Source organism: Olea europaea, chromosome 8, assembly GCF_002742605.1.
Source record: "Olea europaea var. sylvestris chromosome 8, O_europaea_v1, whole genome shotgun sequence".
Taxonomy (NCBI): Eukaryota; Viridiplantae; Streptophyta; class Magnoliopsida; order Lamiales; family Oleaceae; genus Olea; species Olea europaea.
This window is the reverse complement of record NC_036244.1, coordinates 5117835-5140701: the sequence shown is the minus strand read 5'-3', so window position 1 is coordinate 5140701 and position 22867 is coordinate 5117835.

Sequence of the window (22867 nt, the reverse complement as noted above, 5' to 3'; positions counted from 1 at the left end):
ACACCAAGTAATTATATATTATCCCAAATTCATGCAAATGCACATATCAAACACATTGAAATGTAGCAAGTAATCATGCAACAAAATTTGAACAGTCACACACATGCAGAAATGATCACACACAAATGCACATACAGTAACTAGGTTTACTCTTAGGGTCGAGTGACGCACATGCAGTAACTAGGTTTACTCTCAATAAATCTCACTAGGGTCATCACTCGACTTTAATGCCAAATTCGCCTCACCTCTCATCTTACCCTTCAGCTTATCTTTCTTCCTGGGACAGTCCCGAATAAAATGTCCAGACTTACCACAACTGTAACACCGTTTACCACTAGATTTGTCTCGTCCCTTGCCCTTCTTCTTACTACCCTCACCACTCGAGTCACTACTCAAATCATTACCATCTTGAGTTCTACCCAAATTTATTTGCTTAAACTTCATCCCACTCCTCATCATATGTAACTCACCACTCCTCTTATCCTCCTTTTCAGTCTTAATCTCTATCTCCTTACTCCTAAACGAGTCTATGACAATCTCAGGTGTTAAGTTGTCCCTGTCATACTTAATTGCATTCTTAACTTCCTTATATAAATCAGGCATGGAATTAAACATGATAATATTCTTATACGTTTCAGATACATTTTCATCACAATTAACGATGTCTTGAACAACTTGTTAAAGATATCCAGATTGTCATCAAGATCCTTTAAAGGATCCATTTTAAAGCTGAAAAATCGTTCAAACAAGTACAGCTTATTAGAAGTAGACTTAGAGCGTGTTTTGTAGGGATTTTAATCCAATTAAAATCAATTTTTTGACCGTTATTTCATTATTTTCGTCGTCATTTTTGAATTTTTCTCTCACAGGTAGGACCCACTTTATCTCTAACAGTCAAAAAATCAATTAACAAAATTCCTACCAAATAAGCACTTAAACAAATATAAGTTCTTCAACTTTTCCCAAAGTTCTTTGGTAGAATTGAGTTTTCCAACTTTTCTTAAAACGGTGTCAGACAGGTGTAAAATAATTAAAGTGTATGTAAGTTCATCATACTCTTCTTTTTATGCTTCTATTAAATTTGAAGGAAATTTATCATCTATGACTTTTGAAACTTTTTATTGGACCAAACAGCCCTTCATCTTTTGTTGCCAAATAGAAAAAATTTTCTTTCTCATTAAAAATTCCAACTTCAAAGTGTGAAGACATTTTTAAGAAAAACAGAACAACCAAAATAAACCATTCTAGATTCCCAAGGTTTCGTAAGATTCACGATCTCGAATCAAGGAGATGTTTGGACGGGTCAAATTCAGGTGTTCTAATGAGATAATTAATGCAAACACGTAGGTATATTAACAAAAAATTCAAATTTTTACGTAATACAGTAAATTAAACACAAAAGTACTTATTAACTTGCAATTAAATCCAATACTTCAAATCGGAGCAAATAATTCCTAAATTTTCTAGCACAAGCAATAGTTGCTAAGCAATGACAACCCTTAATCCTAATTATCACCCCACACGATGATCTACTAGTGCGATAATGTAAAAGTTTCAGCCAATTTACCAGAGCGGACCAATCTGAGTTCGTAAATTATGAGACACGCGAATTTAACACTTTAGGACCACCATTATTCGTCCTAAAGTCTCTGTAAACTACAGCAACCAAGAAATCACAATCGAATTTTGAATGTCCAAAGAACAATGCTGTCCAGATTCTACTGCAGACCCTGAAATAGAAAACTTTTAAAATGAAAAATGTCAGAACTAATGTAAGAAACAAACTTCTTGAGTGACCATCGCCAAAAAGTGAAGCACTCGCCCTCACACGTCGTCGTCATCGTCACCACCTCCACGTCACACTAGTGGTCTCTGTTTCCCTAAACTCCTTCTGGATTGATTAGAAAACGTGAAAAATAGAGGTTGATTTTGACAATTTTTGAACAGCTTCTTCGATCTGATTTCTACTGTGTTTTCAGCCGATTTCCTGGATGTTTTTGGTATATTTCACAAGTCATAACCACCATCTTGAAGCTCTGATATCAAATGTTGTGGAAGCTCTTTTCAAAGATCTTTAAATCGGTGATTTTTGAGCTCAATCCAACGTACATTTATCTATCAACAACCAATCCAACCGACTCCAAACCACAACCAATATAATTCACCTCAGTTGCTATTCAACCTTACTTACATAGGATGAGAAAAGGTGATGAATTGTGACCACAAAGGCTAGGAGAAGACACCACAAAGATATGCCATGAAGAAACCACCAATTACACAAAGTAAACAAGCGTTTTGGACACTTCTAGGGATTGTTTTTCACACACCAAAGGGAGGAGCCGAGATTTCACTTTTTCTCACACAAAACCTCACAAATCATACAAGAAAAGTGGTTGGGGTTATATATATATGGGTTAGGCTTTTGGTTAGACCTTTAAGGGGTTTAAACAGGTCAAGATTCAAGTCATCTAAGAGGGAATACAATAGGGCCGAGTGTAGCGCATGGACTTGTTGTTGGACTTATTGCATTCATCGGCCTATGTTTATAAAATAATATTAACCCACGTTAACATCATAGCCCGAAATTTATTGAGTATCAAAAGCCCAACATAAACACTATTAAATCCATCAACTAACTTGAAAGCAATATAAAAAAATTTATCAAATTTGCAAGAAATATTACTAAGATTTAGAATCTTCCTTGCTCAACCATTTTTAGTTCAACAATCTAAAATAGTTAATTTGGAATCATGCTTGTTGGTCAATGTTCTTATTTTAATTGAAAACCTCTCTCGATAGTTTTCAAACATATTCTCCTCATGTAACCTTCATATCTTTCAATGAAAAATGCGACCATAATAAATACATTAAACAAGCTATAACATCTTATAAAAATCATATGAAGCATAGTGGTGTAGCTCGATTCTCTATCGAACCTCATAATGTTTATTACTATCCGCTAATGATCTTATTATCTCTCTCAATGACAATAAAATTCACAAATAATTCAATTATTGGCCAGGTAATTGAAAAGCAAATTAAACCATAATAAACATCCAAACAATTAAATAAATTAACGTTAATTTAATTATTCAAACCAAAAACTTCATAACGAGGGTTGATCACATCCTAATTATATGAAAATTAATCTATCATGATTTCGGGATTAAGCAAATAAAAGGTGGAAGGAGATCACCAAAAAAAATTGATAAAACATGCTTAATTTTGTTTCAAAGTGAATCCGCTGTCTCTGTTGTGCTCTACGTTTTTCCAAGCCACCTATTAGTTGTCTCCGTATGTGTGACTAGGCTTCAAATTTCTCAGCCGCCAATTCAATCTCTGTCTTTTTTTTTTCTCTCAGCCCAAAGGCAGCCTTCAATTCTCTTCTTTTTCTCCAATCTGTTGCCGCCAATGTGTGTATATATAATATATTTCAGCCTCCCCTTTTGATTCCTCCAAAGCTACCGTTTATATGCACTTGTTTGAGCCCCATTTTTGCCAAAAAAATGTATTTTTGAATAGTGTAATGATGTGAAATCTGTGGTTAAAAAATAAGGAAAAGTTTTAGATTTTCATGTAATATTATTTCATTGAAGAATTTGTGATTGAAATGATGTCAAAACACTATTTAAGAATGTATTTTGTCAAAAAAAAAGGGGGCTCAAACAAGGGCATGTTTATATGTATTGATCAATTCTCTAGCTTCGGTTTCTATTTTGATATGTAATAAATTTCAGCAGGCGACAGCCCATTTCCCTTGTCTTCTCTGTGTGTGAATTCCTTCAGCTACCATTTTTTTTTTTTTTTGTGGGCAAATTTCTTCAATTTTGCTCTTCTTCTTTTTTTTTTTTTTTTTTTTTTTTTTTTTTTTTTTTTTAGTCTTGCAACCGCCCACTATTATGCAATTTTCCGCCTCTATCTACGTGTATAATTTTCCTCATTTTTTTTGTTTTTCAGCTACTGCTGACTTGTCTCTGTAGGCGTGTATGTAAATATATTCTTGGCTGCCTTCTCAATGGGTGTATATATAGGACCAAACTATGTGCATGACATGACACACAGCTCGATTCACAGCACCCTCATATCGGAGGGTCCACACCATTTTTTTATTGATACGGACCCCCATCGAGCTGTGAGGTGCTATACAAACAGCTTAACCTATATATGTATTTCAATTTAACAGCCCTATATTTGACTTCAATCAGAATTTTACATGTCCAATATAATGAAGTCAAAGTGAACTGCCCTTTTGCTACGGAAAAGAAAAAAGAGTCCACCCTTTTTCTTTTTTGTGTGCCAGGAGTCCAATTTCAATGCCCAATTAATATAATAATTCTTTTCAAGGCCTCATTTCTTCCAACTATGCAATTTAGTCCTGCAATTTCTATAGTGTAGACTTTGGCCTCCAAAACTTGCATTCAATAGCTAATTGATCCTTGTTTCTTTTCCAAGATGCCTCAAACGAGTCGAACACTGAAACAAACGAAAATTAACTTAAATTAAGTATAAAATTACTAATTTGTCTACACACAAATTTAGTAATGTGATATAAATAAGTGCACAAAATGCACTTATCACATAAATAGAAGCAGGTTGATCAAAATGTTAATAATGAGATAAAACATTATGCTAAAAAATATCTTTTAGAGTTTATTATTTATTATTTGTAGTTGATGAAACTCTTTCTTCATCTAGGTTAATGTTAGAACAATTTTAGAAATATGAAAATACTATTGAGTTTCCGCTTGATTTTAAAAAATTGCAAACTATAGATGATATTTATTTGAAGTTCTAATGTCATAAGCTTGGAAAAGATTTGAACAAGACAAGGATTATGATATTGACAAGTACAAATTTATTTTCTAAACAGCATATTGTTAGAAACTATTTGTCAGAAGACACCAACAAGGTGATTGAAATTTTAGACTACATAAAAATGGCAGTTGTTTTTCAAATGTGCGAATTGCTTATAAGATATTAATGATATACAAGTTACACTTATATATGTCGAGAGAGCCTTCCCAAAGTTGATGTTGTTAAAATCTACTGTTGATCAACTATGTCAAAAGAGGTTGAATGAATTGATCATGGTACAGGGACGGACGCCCTAAATCCCCTTTTAAAAAAAATTAAATGTGTAATTTTTATTTTATTTATTATTATTATTTTATTTTATTTTTGCTGTATTAGCCCGTGTTCATGTCGGAAGCTGGATCCACCTCTGTCATGGTGTCTATCAAAAAAAGCACTAATATAGATTAATTGTAATAGATTATATATGCTCTACATTTAAATTTGTAAGCCTCCAAAATATCGAGGCAGGTATTGAGCAGTGGAGATTTAAGATGTTGGATGCCACGAAGTGTGTGTGATAGGCTTTCATATTCGCCACCTCTACTATATAGGTTGTCTCAATGGAAGTGCTGAAAATTTTTCTACCAACCTATTTAATCGTTTGAAAGTTGAGCACTGAAGATTTTAACTTCATGGAATAGAATCAAGTACATTTAGTGTAATAATCAACAAAAATTTATATGAAGTAATTGGTGTACCGCTCCGAATATCTGAAAATATTATATCAAGGGGTGTAATACAAAATAAGGATGACATGTAATAAGTTACTTAATTTTGTTTGTTTATGGATTATTTTAGGAGAAAACTTGGTATTGGATGAAATTGATTAAAAGAAATGAGATTTAATCGATTAGGATTGAAGTTGTGCGAATACTAGAATTTGGGTATCAAAGTGACAAGTATGGAAGTTAAGGGACCCATTGTAAATACCGGAGGACTTGGCTCAACAAGAAAATGGATACAAAGAGTAAATTGCTCAAGGCTCAAAAGTTGACAGGTGATCGCAAGGATCATGAGTCGCAGTCACAAGGCAAGGAATTGAAAAGCCAGTGTTACGTGTTCGCACACTTGGACAACCCACCGGGGCCCACAGCCAACTCATGTCGAACCACATGGCACTCAATTGAGGTGATTTGCATAGCCAAGGCCCTTTGAAGGTGGACGAGGCCCTATTTGTCGAAGCTCTGTAGCCGAGGTGACAGCCTCCGAAGCACAGAGCAACATCTTCCATAGACACCCCTCCCAAGAGATCTTCTGCACAAAGATCTTACTTGAATAATTGATAAGACGTTTGTCCTAAGTGTAAATGTTAAGTATTGTCACTAGTAGAAGTGGCTCTGCCAATCAATAACTGTATAACAGGTTAGGTGCGGCTGATGCCTATAATTTGACATGTAACTCAACCGGATGAGGCAACGTGTACCCCGAACCAAAGGTCACGATCTAACTAGTGACACTATAAATACACCACCATGTACCCCATACAAAGGCTAATGCAAGAATCAATACAAAAAAATGATAACTTACTCAACTCTCTCTTTCTTATTATCTTGCAACATAAACGAGTTCATGCATATTTAGATACACATTAGCAAACATCGAATTGGTAATTATTGTACAATCGATCTACGATCATCTCACCGAATTTCGAACGTTCTCGTCCCTCGTCGTTGAGCTACTCCCACGCCCTTGATCTATCTTTTTTAGACTGTCCACGTGTCTTTGCATGTTGGACTTTCGCTTACGTAAGCGCGGGTGGGTCCGGTATCTTTTGGAAACATTTATTAGGGTCAAAAGATTGGCGTCGTCTGTGGAAAGCCGTACCATAACCACGAACAACCTCATGGTGAAAGCTTGTTAAAGAGGAACATTTGGGCGTCCCCCTTGAAAAAGGATTCGTTCTTGAAAAAGAACAAGAGGAAGCCCCACGACTTAGCAAAAATCTGAAGGGTAAGACACAAGGAAAATGAGTTGAAACGAAGATACACCCCCCAGGAGGGTAAGAGAAAATGCTAACGTGCCCCCTCAAGCAGCTACCCCAGTAGCTCGGCATAGACCCCACCACAACCGCAGAAGAGGTGGAATGCGTGCGACGGCCCGGCTGTCAAGAGAAATGACCGCCATGACAGCTAATATAAGGGACATTGCTAGCCAAAACGTGGTTATGACGGAACTTATGGCCCAAATGCAGGGCCAGAGAGGCTTCCCTATTCCTCCATACGCCCCTCAAGGGCACTACCAATAAGAAGATGAAGTTCAAAGCCGTAAGGCTATCTCGTCGGACTATAGCCGAGGTAGAAGCCCATTTGAAAGGGATGTAGAAGTTGACGTTTCCTCCAACTACGCTTCTGGCCGACCCACTGAGGTCCCTTTGAACCATGATAACTTCCCACCTCTGTATGAGCAAGAGCAAAGACATAGGAGGTCAGACAGTGTATTTGACAGAATTAGCCTCGCTGAACCGAGGCTCAGATAACAACAGCATCACGAGCCTTGGACAAGGCCACCGCCTCCACCTCCTATGCCTCAACAGCTGGAGGAAAAGCATGAAAATACCCCCCCTATTGCTCTGCCTAGAAATAGGCGCCAAAGGAGGGAGGAAGAGGCTAGGAACCGTCCCAGAACCTCTCACCAACAACCGAGGTATGAGGCTAAAGAAAACTATTCAGATGAGCAGCAAAGGTCCTGTGACTTGGACAATGATGATGAAAACTTACCATTCTCAAGGGAACTAAGGAGCGCCCAGGTCTCGAACCACTATGTTATGCCAAAGATACCAAAGTCTGACGGAAGAGGCGACCCAGAGAAGCACCTGAATGCTTACAAAACTCACATGAGCCTAAGGAGCACCATCCCAGCTGTAAAATGCAAAGCTTTCCACTTAACACTTAGCGGAGCAGCTGAAATTTGGTATAGTAGGTTACCACCTGGGAGCATAAAAAGTTGGCCCAAATTCAAGAAGACCTTCTTGAAGAGGTTTGCTGTGAGCAAAGAGGGAGAGGCCCCCATCCAACGTCTCCAAGACATGAGACAGGCACATGGGAAGTCCCTAAAGAGCTTCCTATCACATTTCATCGATGAGATGACATATTGTGTGCAAGTCACCGACCGTGAGGCGTTATCTGCATTGAGGGGAGGTCTGAACGTGAACAACCTGTTCTGGAGGGACGTGCAAAATCAAGACCCCACCACCTATGATGCCCTACTCGAGATGATGAGACAGGAAATCATTAATTAAGAATTGATTGAGCATAGGAACAAGGCGAATAGAGGCCTCCCACCTCCTCAAAGGCAGCGTGCTAGAGGGCTGACCTCCCACTTGATGGACTACCAAATGAACCAAGCTGGTAATGAGTGTTCTGGACAAGCACTGGCCACCACCACTCTTAACGTCATCCCTACATTGGCATATGAAGATATCAACCCAGTCACTGACACCCAGCAGATGGGAAATCCGCAAGAATCCCGTAGGGGTAGAGGCTGAGGCCGAGGTTCAGGACCTAGAAATAGGTCGAATCAAAACCCACCAGGATACTGTGTATACCACCGGTCCTATGGACACGACATAGCAGATTGTTGAGACTACACTCACCGCTCCCAGCAGGAACCCCTTAGGGACAGAAACAAATCGCCCCAGGGGAACAAGCCCTCGCCAAGGTACAATAACTGACCTGGGCGTGAAAAGGCCGCTCCACGTCAAAGGGATGTCTCTCCGTGATAAAGGGAGCGTGATGTAGAAAGACCCAGGGAAGGGCGCAGACATCGAAAAAATCGACAAACTTAGGATGAGGCCCCTATCCACGAGGTGAATACCATTTTTGGATGCCCTTATGTAGGCGGTGAAACGCGAAACGCCAAAAGGAATTATACCCGTGAGGCCAAGCGTTCCTCGCTTACTAGCTATATTGTGGGCCACAGCTCCCGAAGGGATTAATTTCCACCTATTGTCTTCACCCAGGAGGACACTGAAGGGGTTCACTACCCCCATTGAGATGCACTTGTGGTAAGAGCAGTCATAGCCCGGAATGGGCTCAAACGAATGCTAGTTGACAATGGTAGCTCCATCAACATTCTATTCGAATCCACCTTTGACAAGATGATACTGGACCATGAGTTAACATCCACCACCACTCATTTGTACGAATTTACCGGAGATAGCATTACTCCGAGAGGAAAAATCACACTCGCGATAGAGATGGGAGAGTCTCCCCAAACCACAATAAACTTCATGGAATTCCTTGTTGTCTTCAGTCGATCGGCCTACCACGGAGTATTAGGTAGGCCATCCCTAAAAGAATTGGGAGCCGTCACCTCCATCCACCACCTATGCATGAAGTTCCCGATCGAAAATGGGGTGGCAACGGTGAGAGGCTCAAGAGAATGTTATTTAAGCTCCATCAGAAAGGTAGAACCCCGGGACGTCCACGTAATTATTGTCGACGTAGTCATGGCTGATGCCCCAGGTGATGCTCCCGTTGAACCGGAAGATGTCGAAATGATTCATGCACTACCCAATCCGGAAGTATTGGTCATAGATAAGATTGATCCCCGCATAATTGAACATGAACCTCAAGTATCCCCAGTTGAGGAATTTGAGAGCTTCTCGGTGGACCCCCAAGACCTATCCAAATTGTTGAAGGTGGGCAAGGGCTTATCCAGCACTGTGAAAGAAAAGCTCAAGGATTTCCTAAGTAGGAACCTCGATATCTTTGCTTGGAAGCATGAGGAAATGGTAGCCATAAACCCCAAGGTCAGTTGCGATCACCTGAAAATTGATCCTAAGGTTGCCCCGCATAGATAAAAAAGGAGAGCCCTCAACCCTGAGAGGTACGAGGCCCTGAAGGAAGAAGTTCAGAAGCTCATCCAGACTGGCTTCATCAGAGAGGCCACCTATCCGAGGTGGATATCCAATCCAGTTTTGGTGAAGAAACACAACGGCAAGTGAAGGGTGTGCATCGATTTCACTAACCTCAACAGAGCTTGCCCGAAGGACAGCTTTTCACTTCCAAGGATTGACCAACTAGTAGACTCCATAGCCGGGCACAAGTTATTGAGCTTCATGGACGCATACTCCAGCTACAATCAAATCCCTAAGCACCTGACCGATGATGAACACACATCTTTCATCACAGACCGAGGCCTTTACTGCTACAAGATGATGCCATTCGAGTTAAAAAACCCCAGAACAACATATCAAAGGCTCGTTTAAAAAATGTTTGTGGACCTCATCGGCAAGACAATGGAAATCTACATAGACGATGTGCTGGTAAAGAGTTTGGAAGCTGGGGACCACATAACGCACCTCAACAGCACCTTCCAAATCTTGAGAAGATATAGGATGAGGCTCAACCCCCTCAAGTGCGTATTCGGAGTGGCCTCAGGCAAATTCTTAGGATACATGGTCAATCAACGTGGTATTGAAGCCAACCTTGAGAAGATTGAGGCCCTATGCAAGATGAGGTCCCCCCAAGAGCCAATGGAGGTGCAAAGCTTGACTGGACGAGTAGCCGCGCTTAGCCACTTCGTCTCCAAAGCTATGGACAAATGCCTCCCATTTTACAAAGTGCTAAAAGCTGGGAAGAAGTTCCAGTAGAATGAGGAATGTGAAGAGGCCTTCCAAGGCCTGAAAAGGCACCTAGGGCAGGCCTCCTCCTCTCCAAACCGAAACCCGATGAAATCCTACAGCTGTATCTAGCCGTCTCCAATGAGGCTATCAGTGCGGTTCTAATCCGAGAAGAGGAAAACACCCAACTCCCCATTTACTACACAAGTAAAGCACTCCTATCGTCGGAAACTCGCTACCCCGATATGGAGAAGCTCGCTTTGGCCTTGATCATGGCCTTCAGGAAGTTGAGGCCCTATTTCCAAACCCACACCATCCATGTACTGACAAACTTTTCCCCAATGTAGGTACTCCAGAAGCCCGATGCCTCAGGTAGATTATTGAAAGGGCGGTGGAGCTAAGTAAATTTGACCTCATGTTCAAGGCTATGGCAGCCATCAAGTGCCAAGCCTTAGCTGACTTTGTGGCACAATTCGCCAACTTACCCGAGGTAGATGAAATCATGGAACAAGCTGAGCCCCCTACGTGGAACCTATTCGTCGATGGGTCGACTGGGGACGCAGACTCTGGTGCCGGAGTTGTCCTCATCAGCCCAGAAAGTCACAAACTGAACTTGACGGTGAGGTTCGGGTTCAAGGCCACCAACAATGTAGCAGAATAAGAGGCACTTCTCGCAGGCCTCAGGCTAGCCAAAGAAATGCAAGTAAATAGGCTACTCATCAGTAGTGACTCCCAGCTGGTCGTTAGCCAGGTCAACAGTAACTTCTCAGCTAGGGACAAAACAATAACCTCCTACTTGAAAATGGTGATGAACCTCATCCCATCCTTTAAAAAGTTTGAGTTGATCCAAATCCCCCGCACCGATAACGAACATGCGGATGCACTCTCCAAACTTGCAAGTAGCAAGGATTCCGAACTACTCATAGTAATCCCATAGAGCACCTCCTCATGTCGTCAATCGAGGCCCCAATGTAATGTGGGTCACTGGGAATCCTACCTGGATGGAGTCCATCATGGCATACCTCAAGGACCAGGTACTTCCCTCTGACAAGCATGAGGCCTACAAGCTAAGGAGGAGATCAACCCATTTCCTCTTCATTGATGATGTACTTTATAAGAGGAGCTTCTCCTCTCCACTCTTACGATGCGTCGGAGGAGAAGAGGCTACCTACATCTTAAGAGAAGTCCATGAGGGTGTGTGTGGCAACCACTCTGGGGGTCTATCTTTGGCACAAAAAATACTGAGGCAGGGGTACTACTGGCCTACCTTGAAAAGGAACGCCCTCGAGTTTGTACGAAAATGTGACAAATGCCAACGATTCTCTCCTATCCAAAGACAACCATCGCAAGATTTGACTGCGGTCTCCAGCCCTTGGCCTTTCTTGAAGTGGGGTGTGGACCTCATAGGTCCTCTAGCAAAAGGTAGAGGAGGTGTGAGCTTAGCAATTGTGGCCATTGATTACTTCACGATGTGGATTGAAGCTGAACCCCTGGCAAAAATTACAGAAGCTAACACTTCCAAATTCTTATGGAAGAATATCATATGTCGGTTCGGAATTCCCTACTCGATCGTCTCAGACCGTGGTAGACAATTTGACAACAAGAAGGTCAGAAGCATATGTGAAGAACTTGGCATCAAGAAACACTTCTCCATGCCTCACCACCCACAAGCAAATGGTCAGGTTGAAGCTATGAACAAGACCATCAAACACGTCCTGAAAAGGAAGCTTGATGTGTCAAAAGGGGCCTAGGTAGATGAGCTACCACATGTTCTTTGGGCAATCCGAACCACTGCGAGGACCCTAATGGGGAAAATACCTTTCCTCATAGCATATGGGACTGAGGCGATGAGCCCCGTCGAGGTTGGACTTCCATCTCCACGACGTCTGCATTTCAGTGAGATAACAAACGACAAGCTTCAAAGGTGCGACCTCGACTTCATTGAGGAAAGGAGAGATGATGCCCAGCTGAAGCTCGACACATATCAAAGAAAGATGATGAAGTACTTCAACTCAAAGGTAAAGAAGAGGTCATTTCGAATCAACGACTTGGTCTTTAGGAGAGTCTTCCTTTCCTCGAAGGAACTTGGCACCGGTCCCCTAGGCCCGAACTAGGAAGGTCCATATAAAATCAAAGAGGAGATCCGACACAGTACCTACTGGATTGAAGACATGAACGGCAAGGCACAACCCCGTCCATGGAACATTGAGCAACTCCAAATCTATTATCAATGAATGTACTACCTCGCTCGACGATTTTCCCAGCTTATGTAACATTTCCATGATCCAATAAAATTATCCATTATTGAATTCATGTGTTGCATAGCGTCATCACCTCAGAGGAGAGGCCAGCGTCCCATCTTTGGGCCACCTCGTTTGAAGTCTGAGGTGCATGAACTCGCCTCCCTTTGATGAGACTGAACGCCACTGGGAGAAGCCTCAGCATGGCTAAACCATCCACCAAGTTGGTAAGCGTCATCATCTCGTAGGAGAGGTCAGTGTCCCATCTTTGGACCACCTCGTTTGAACTCTAAGGCACATGAACTTGCCTCTCTTTGGCGAGGCTGAACGCCACTGGGAGAAGCCTCAGCATGGCTGAACCATCCACCATGTTGCGAAGTGTTGTCACCTCGGAGGAGAGGTCAGCGTCCCATCTTTGGGCCACCTCGTTTGAACTCCGAGGCGTATGAACTTGCCTCCTTTTGGAGAGGCTGAACGCCACGGGGAGAAGTCTCAGCATGGCTGAACCATCCACCATGTTGAAAAGCATCGTCACCTAGAAGAAGAGGTCAGCGTCCCATCTTTGGGCCACCTCGTTTGAACTCTAAGGCGCATGAACTTGCCTCCCTTTGACGAGGTTGAATGCCATAGGGAGAAGCCTCGGTATGGCTGAACCATCCACCATGTTAGGAAGCGTCGTCACCTCGGAAGAGAGGTCAACATCCCATCTTTGGGCCACCTCGTTTGAACTCCGAGGCGCATGCACTTACCTCCCTTTGGCGAGGCTGAACGCCACGGGGAGAAGTCTAAGCATGGCTGAACCATCCACCATGTTGGGAAGCGTCCTCACCTTGGAAGAGAGGCAAGCGTCCCATCTATAGGCCACCTCGTTCGAACTCCGACGCGCGTACACTTTTACACCTATTTAGACATAAGGCTCAACCACTACTAGCTTCACGCATCTACCTTTCGAATCAGATAGTATTCCCAGTTCAGCTGAAACACGGTCCAGTCAGGATCCATTCAAGTTACAATTATTAAGTTTAAGTACAATTCATTTGCTTAAGTCCAATATTGTTCATGGCTCATGAGGCTTGCGTACAATTTACTCGCTCAAGTGATTGGAGTTAGGATACTAAGTTAAAGTCATTTAGTTCTTCAATCAACATTAAGTTCAATTGCTTGACGAGACCAATACACTTGGGAGAAAAAACATTGAATGAAAAAATATATTACATTGATTTTCAATCAAGATTACAAAGGGAGGGGGGATCTGAGGCCAGTACATCAGAAATAACTGAAAAGAAAATTATCCTAAGCCTGGGACAACGATGGAGGTGCCTCGACAGCCGAGGCCTCCGCAGCTTGAGCATCAGAACTTCCTTCTTCTACCTCCACTACTTCATCTTCAACGGCTTCATCAACTGGGGTTTGAGGCACTTCATCCACAAACTCCAACCTCAGCTGTGACAGGTCTTGATTTGGGTAAAGCTCCTCAACCCTCTCCATTATCTCGGCATAAGCAAAATTTCTCCAATAAGTGTTGAAGCTCTTGTACTCTTCGGTATTGTGGAAGTTGGCGATGTGGTCTTTCACCGCTTCTTCCCTCGCCTCATGGGCCTCCTCCCTTGCCTTAGTCACATCATCAACGTACCACTTTATCTAGCCCTCCAAGAACTTGTACGCATCTTGGGCCCCTGCTAGCTCTATGTTTGCCTTCTCCAAGGCTTCAGCAGTCATCCTCTGGTGGTCATTGGAAACCTCCACTTTCTTAGTGAAGGAGGCTACCTCGCACTGGGACTCATACACCTCCTTCGTCAATGCCTCGATCTGAGCCAAGGCAGACTCCAGCTTGGCCGCATCTTCAAGTTTTTGGGCCCTCGCTTCCTCCTCCTCGGCTCTAGCCCCCTTCAGCTCCTCTGTAAGGGAGGTCATTTTCTTCTTCGAGGACTGAGTCCTCGTTTGAAAGTCGGTAAGGGCCTCCCTGCACTCCAGTGCAAGGTCAAAGGTCCTCACACTTTGGCTTACGAGGGCACTTGTCAAGTCTGTGGCATCACATGAGGAGGCATACAACTGTCACCGATCCGTCCAGAAATTGTAGAAACTTTCTGTAGCACTTCGGATCTTAGGTGGCAGAGCCTCCACCAATGCTGGAGCCAGAAACTCCTCCCTTCCGGCAAGGAAGCTCAGAGTCTTCCCTTGCACCCTCACGGCCTCTGTTTGGCGGCCTCCTCCTCCGTCGCCTCAGCTACCCTTCTTACAGCCTCTTCCTTAGCCTCATCAGCCTTGGCTCGTCGAACCATTTCAATCTTTACTGCTTTTGAGGCAGCTGCAAGGAGCTTCGACTGAGTGGTTTCTTTGCCTTAATGGGACACAGAGGTCCCGAACTTTCCTGATGAGCTGGTGACATGCACCAGCTTCCTCTTATTTGGCTCCTCGAGGACCTTCTCCTTCCCTCGAGGCTCCTTGGCCATCTCCAATCTCTGAGGTGCCCCCTCTTCTGGAGCCCTTGAATTATCGTCCTTAGAGAGGTGCTCGACCCTGCCCCGAACCTCTTTGGCACCACTGGACCCCGGCTTTAGGGGCCTCGCTTTCACAGTAGATGTGGCCTTAAGTATAGAGGTAATATCAGGGGCTGGGTATTCCCTCCTCTTGAACTTGTCTGCAGAACATGTCAACGCATCAGCATCAAAACAAAAGGCAAGAAATACACCAAATATAGGAGCTTCTTACCCTTCGAGGACATCAGTTTGAAATCGAGAAAGTAGCAACTTCGGTTGATGAGGTGGTCGAAGTGGCGAAACTTGAGAGGTCTCTTATAAATGTCCTCTATCACTTCGAACTCCTCCTTGTTGAGCTCAAACCTCGTACTGCTATCTGCAAATGAAGCCTCAACAGTTAGAGAAAAAAGAAATTCGAATACAAAATGCAAACTACTTAGGCTGGGAGACTCACGAGTTTCGTAGTACTGGGTCGGTACTGTGCAAGCCAAGGCTGCGTCTCCCTCCACCGCTCCTTCCACCCATTAATGGAAGAAGGCAGCCCCACCACAAATGGTACATGAGCCCCCCAAGGAGTTAAGTAATACCAGCCCCTTGACTCCTTACCTATTAACCTAGGCTGGAATAGGGTCATGAAGACATGGAGAGGCATGTCCTCCCCAAGTGACACTTCCTTCCATAGGAAGTACGAACCAACCAATTGGCTTCACCCATTTGGCAGAACATGGGTCGGCGACAACATGAAGTTCCTCAACACCGCCCTGAAAAAGGGGTGCAGAGGAAGACGCATACCTGCCTTAAACAGGTACTCGCTCACCGCCACGCACCCAGGCCTCGGATAGCAGGCCCGCTCATGGACCTCAGGTACTAACATCTCTACATAATGAGTACACAGTACCTCTCCCTAATCTCCCCCAGCCTCTTTCCTATCATATTCCAAGGGACCCTAGACGTCCCTACTCTACACTATAGTCTACTGCCTCCTCGATCATAGCATACTGCTCAACCTCAAAGTCCCCCTGTAACTAGTCCCCTGACTGAATGACGCGACAGTGACCAACTCCCTACCCGAGGTGGACTCCATTTCAGAAAATGACTAAGAATGCAATACAAGGGATTTTCTGTGAAAATACCTACGAGGATAACTACGCTGACGGAATGGTGTCGAAAAATCAGGGAACAAACAGGTTCAATGCTGGAAAACTTAAGCTTTGGAAAAAAATCGGATTGCAAAGAGTAGAAAATCCAAGACAATAGGGGTCTCTCGCCTTTTATAAAGGGCCAGGACGAACCCCAACCGTCTGTTCAAAGCCCATCCAATCTGGACCCTTCATTCTTAATCAAATTCGAGGTGTAGAATTCAAATTATTTTTGAAACCTACACCTCAGATTTAAGCGTGTCTCCCAGGCACCTCCTCCAACACGTCTGCTTCTAGAAGCTCTAGCTGTTCTCATGATTACGATTTTAATTCGACGGTAGCAGGTGCCTTGTAAGTTGTAACGGTTCAGCCACCTTTCCTCGAAAATACGAGTAAAACATCAAATCATTGGCACAACTTTAGAGGAACAAGTATTGTCAATGTGCCTCAGAATTCAGCCATCAAGCCTCATAGGTTCGATTTCTTAACCACCTCGGCATTCTCAACAGAATTCAGTCATCAAGCCTCGTAGGTTCGGTTTCTCAACCACCTCGGCATTCTCATCAGAATTTAGTCATTAAGCCTCGTAGGTTCGGTTTCTCAACCACCTCGACTTCTTCATCGGAATTTAGCCATCAAGCTTCGAAGGTTCGATTTTCTCAATCACCTCGGCTTCTTCATCATAATTCAGCCATCAAGCCTCGTAAGTTCGGTTTCTCAACCACCTCGACTCCCTCTTCATCACTCAGCCACCAAACCTCATAGGTTCGATTTTTCGACCACCTCAGCTTCATCATTCTCATCACTACTCAGACAATAGCAAATCTCTAACGCCAACCATGATACAAATATCTATACTTAGACTTGGGGGACTATTATTTAGGGTACAAAAATTTCAAATATTTCTTTCAACTTAACTAACTGGCTTTACTTCATCAAAGTCCTCGCATTACATGACTATGCTTGGACTTGGGGGACTATTGTTACGTGTTCGCACACTTGGACAAGTGGACAACCCACCGGGGCCCACAGCCAACTCATGCCGAACCACGTGGTACTCAATCTGAGGTGATTTGCATAGTCGAGGCCCTGTTTGCCGAAGCTCTGTAGCCGATGTGACAGCCTCCAAAGCACAAAGCAACATCTTCCATGGACACCTCTCCCAAGAGATCTTCTGCACAAAGATCTTACTTGAATGATTGATAGGACGTTTGACATGAGTGTAAATGTTAAGTCTTGTCACTAGTAGAGGCGGCTCTGCCAATCAATAAATGTATAACATGCTAGATGCAGCTGGTACCTACAATTTGACATGTAACTCAACCGGATGAGGCCACGTGTACCCCAAACCAAAGGTCACGATCTAAATAGTGACACTATAAATACTCCACCATGTACCCCATACAAAGGCTAATGCAAGAATCAATACCAAAAAATCATAATTTACTCAACTCTCTCTTTCTTATTATCTTGCAACATAAACGAGTTCATACATATTTAGATACACATTAGCAAACATCGATTGGTAATTATTGTACAATCGGTCTACGATCATCTCGTCGGATTCCGAACGTTCTCGTATCGCGTCGTTGAGCTTCTCCCACGCCATTGATCTGTCCTTTTTAGACCGTTCACGTGTCTTTACGTGTTGGACTTTCGCTTACGTAAGCGCGAGTGGGTCCGGTATCTGTTGGCAACATTTATTGGGGTCAACAGCCAGTAACCAAATATGGAGAATGGTGCAATGACAAGGTAGAATGTGCATGAACGACATGCACTACTAATTAGACAGATTGTTAATTTAGCCCATGTTTGATGGTCATTACTTTGAGAAAATGGAGTTTTGAATAGTGATTTTTTGAAAAATGTGTTGTTAAAAAGTCGAAAAAGTTTTAGATTTACGTGTAAAATATTTTATTGTTTAAATGTGTGATTGAAAATAAGAATAAAAGTTTTATTAAAAAAAAAAAATAATGATTGTCAAATAGAAGCTCAACTATATGATTGTACCTTGAAATTTTAGTCAATACTCAATAGCTATTTTTATTGTGAGAAAATTCAATTTTCACATGAAATAAAAAAGAAAAATGGTAATTTGGGTGCATAAGGTGGCTGTTTATCAGACATCTCCATTTAAGGGAATAAATCGTTTTTATAAATTATCAAAATTCATTTTCAGTCATACATCTCAACGAATCTATAGACACTATTTAGTATTTACATATCTATCATTCACTTTTATTTAGTTATAAATTAAAACATTTATAAATTCTTCCCAAAAAGAGCTACACTCACTACTTGGACGTTTTTCCACCTAGAACTATCATTAATTACACAAGTGAAAAAATTCCTTTAACAAAGGACTTATTTGACAGGAATTCTACAACTTCTACTTTAATAGAAGATCTTTTTGAGAAAGTCATCTTTAATTAATTTTCTAGAGAAATTTGGCTTACATCATTTGTACATCCCACTCCAAAATATATTAAATTGTTGCACCACCTTCGAAGAAGGCCAAACGTTCCTAATGGTTCGGTCAAGTGTGCATCAGAAAGGCTAGGTGGATGTTAATGGAGTTGGACTCCGGTGGTCACGTCATTTGTTAAGTAAGGCCATGCATATAATATAGGTAACTGCGTACATTTCAAGAAATGAAATGTGAGGGTGAAATCACTCAGAGACTGCTAATTTATAGCAATATAAATGTCCCACGCAAGACCATATCTGCTATAAACAGCAAAGTTAGTGGAGATTGATGATTTTTCCGTAGGATTGATGAAAAAATTTGAGCATGGGAATATCTTCCATATTTGGGAAGGGTAGAATTTCTTGACTCATTCCATTTTCAAAGGGGTTTTCCCCACATCCACTCATTCAAAGTCCAAAAGATTTATCAACTAATCAAGAATAAGGACATGATTTGATATAGAAATTAACAGTTCGCTTTAATTTTTCTATTCTTAATTTATTTAGTAGTTTGAGAAGGACCTAAATGTGCTGTCAATTATATTGTTTAGCAATATTTATTAGTCAAGTAGGATTTTCTAAGGAAAATGCTTCTTCCACTAAACTTCTTAGGGGTTTGCTATTTTAATTTTAAATATTACTTATCTGTGTAGATATATTTCTTATTGACAATCATAATCTTAACAAGCATTTCCTGCTTCTTCTTTTTTATTTGTATTTTTTATTATTTTTTTTTTGCTCTGATCAAGTGTTATCAGTAGGTGAAAAATCAACAATATTGCTTGCCCAATTCAAGAAAATAGAAAATTGATTTTAGAAAGAAGGAAAACCTTTTTATAACTCTCTCTAACACAAATGTTATCCGGGCTACCCATATGCAAGGTAGGTTTCAAATGTGTGCGTATATGATGCTTTTGCCTTTCTGTAGAAAACTTTGATCGTGGCATAGACGACATTAAGTCCTTGTTTAAGCCTCATTCTTTAAAAACATTTTTTTTTAAAAATTTATTTTCAACCACACATTCTTTCACTAAAATAATTTTACACATAAATTTAAATAATTTTTCTAATTTTAAATATGCATTTTTCATAATCATTATTACAAAATTTGTTCTCTTAAGAAATGGAGCTCAAACAAAACCTGTGATTTATAAGAATGAAAAGTAACTTCTGTGTTGTCCATACTCCTACCTTTTAGTTTTGAATTGTATGGAAATGTGTAGGTTCTGCTTGATGGGCCTTGTCACTCTAGGGAGCGCCACAGGCAGTTGCCCAGCTAATAAGGGGCACCACACGCGCCACTTATTCGTCCAAGGCCATGCAAAGGACAGAAGTGATGTTATCTCATGCCTTGCTGACAGTCGCAGTATGGGGGTTCGATTCCTGAAACATGAAATTGGACTCCTTGTAGGCGCAATGTATAGGTAGCTCTTGTTTCCTGACTTACAAGATCACTTCATTGTGAAAAGTGGAAACCCTGAGTCCCTAGAGGCCAATCCGTTTACTAGACATATTTTTCAAATGTTTATCTGATACACCTCACTCATTATAGTCAAAATTAAGAAATTAACTAGTCAAAGTCAAAAATCCAAGTGATCAAAGTCACAGTAATAAGGACTTAAGTTGAACAATTTTTTTCATGGGACTTAAATTGTAATTACAAGTACTTGAGGGCTAGAAATGATATAATAAATGAATCTAGGGATTTGGTTTCTATTATTGAAAGTTTAAGGACTAAATATTATGTTGTGTGAAGAAATGTGATTGACTTGCAGTTATTCAATAGTTATCTATTAATTTTTAAATATACTAGTCACAAGTAAACGTGAGCTGCTCATTATTTTGAGATGGTTTATTATTGATGTAAAAGTAAGTGCACACAAACTTGAAGAATTAATTTGCACCGTTTTGATCTAAATATGATAGAAATCCAAGCCCCTAAAATTAAATGTTAATTTTTATAAGTGCACATAAATATTGAAATGATTAATTGAATGTTAAATACCTATTGGAAAACCAAAAATAAGGTATTATTGTTTATTGAAAATAATTTTTATATATGTGATCTTCAAAATTAATTTAGACAAAAGAGTGTATTTGTAAATGAGAAGAATAAATTTATATCATAGATTAAATGAATAACCTTGAATATAAATAAGTGTACATTAACATAAATAGTTTATTCACTCCTAGAGTAAATGAATAGCCAAGTGTACATGAACTTGAAGAGTTAATTTGTTCTCTTTTAATGTAAATTTAAGAGAAATGCAAGACCCTGAAAATAAATTAAGGAACCAAAATTCAAGTGAGGAATTGTGCCAATTGATTATGGGTTTGGTAGAATTAATTTACTTGTGCAAAATTTATGCACAAATTAAGAATTGATAAGATTTAGACCATTGATTTTAAAAACTGTTTTTGAAATGATTGGCCTAAATGTTGTCAATACATAATTTGTAAACTAAATTTGTCAATCTAATTTCTACAAATAGCTTGATTTGGGTTTGGTATATATATGTACTGTGGCTGAAATTTTTAAGGTGGGACTTACCTAATTAGATAGCTTTATGCAAGTGTGGGAAAAGATGAATTTGGTTTATTAAAACAAATGGGTAGCTACGCACATACTAATACATTTTTCAACAGTGATTTCACATCATTTCAACCACACATTTTTCAATAAAATAATATTATAAGCAAATCAAAAACTTTTCCTTTTTTTTAACCACATATTTCCCTTCAATACACTATATTCAAAAATTCATTTTCTTCACAAAAATGGGGCCCAAACGAGGGCAATATGGCTGGTTCTAATAAATGGATTGGGTTTAATTGGAATTAAAGAAGAAATATATTTACATGTTTTTGGAGTCTTTGAGCCTCAGCAATCCGAAAACAAATAAATTGGGAAAATAAAGAAAAATTGGATTTGAGGATTTTATTCCATTGGTGACTTTAGACTGAATTTGCCAAGTTCAAGTATTGATTCAGAATATTTCATTGTTATTTCAGGGACTGATGTGAATATTGGAACACCTACCAGCCGAATTAATTATCAGAACATAGTTCGGTGAGTAGAAAATTTAAATATTTTCAAGTATCGATAAATTAATTATACTATTACATTACGTACAATTATATGAATTATTGTCAGATTATATGATTATTATGAAAAGTTCTTTTCAATACGAGAATATTGATTATATGATTATTATGATTATATGATTATTATGAAGCATTAATTAATTTTGTTAAATTTCGTTTATTTAAGGAAAAAATGCCTCATCATAGAAGTGTTTTCATATGGATGAAATTGCAGCATAAATATTTTGTCTTTACGAAATTTTAGGAAGTTTTGTCTCATGAATATTCTGTAATGACACAAATAAAAGGGGAAATTTTTCATAGCTACGAAATTTAAGCAGGTTTTCATATGCTTTCAGTAGGGATGAAAATCAATTGAAAATTTCGTTCAGAGGAAATCTAAAATCATGGGATTCGTAGTTTGCTGGTTCTGTGAAAGCGAAGAATAATTTTGATACTTATTTGGGCGAGAATCGGCGATTATTAAAAATTTGACGGTAGTTGAGTAGACTTTTAGTTTTTGCTCTTTTGTCTTCAAATTGAGATGTGAAACATGTTTATTTTAGTCGAGTTGTATAATCATTTAAGGTTTCACATTACGGTCCAACCTTAACCTTAGGTACATTAAAATGAAAATAGTCGGTTTCGCTTTGTGGTCCAACCATATCGTCCTAAGATACACTAAAATGAAAAAATTCGGTTTCACTTAGTGGTCCATGATAGATTTTAATCCAGATTTGAAAGGAACTAATAGCCCAATTTTAATATTTTCATCAATTGATCCACGTTGAAATCAAAGAGAACAAGAAAGCGGAAGCATACCTTGATCCATAGATTAACAGTGATTTTGAACGTGTTACAATCTTCCAATTGATTCGAGATTTCCCTTGAAATTCTTGAAAAACTCTCTGTTGATGGGGATGCAGAGGTTATAGAAAATCACGTCAATTGGGGACCATGACCCCATGATAAATAACTGCTAGGCAGTTATCATCTTTTATTTGTTTTAAATTGGTCCTTCATCAATTTTAAAAAACTACA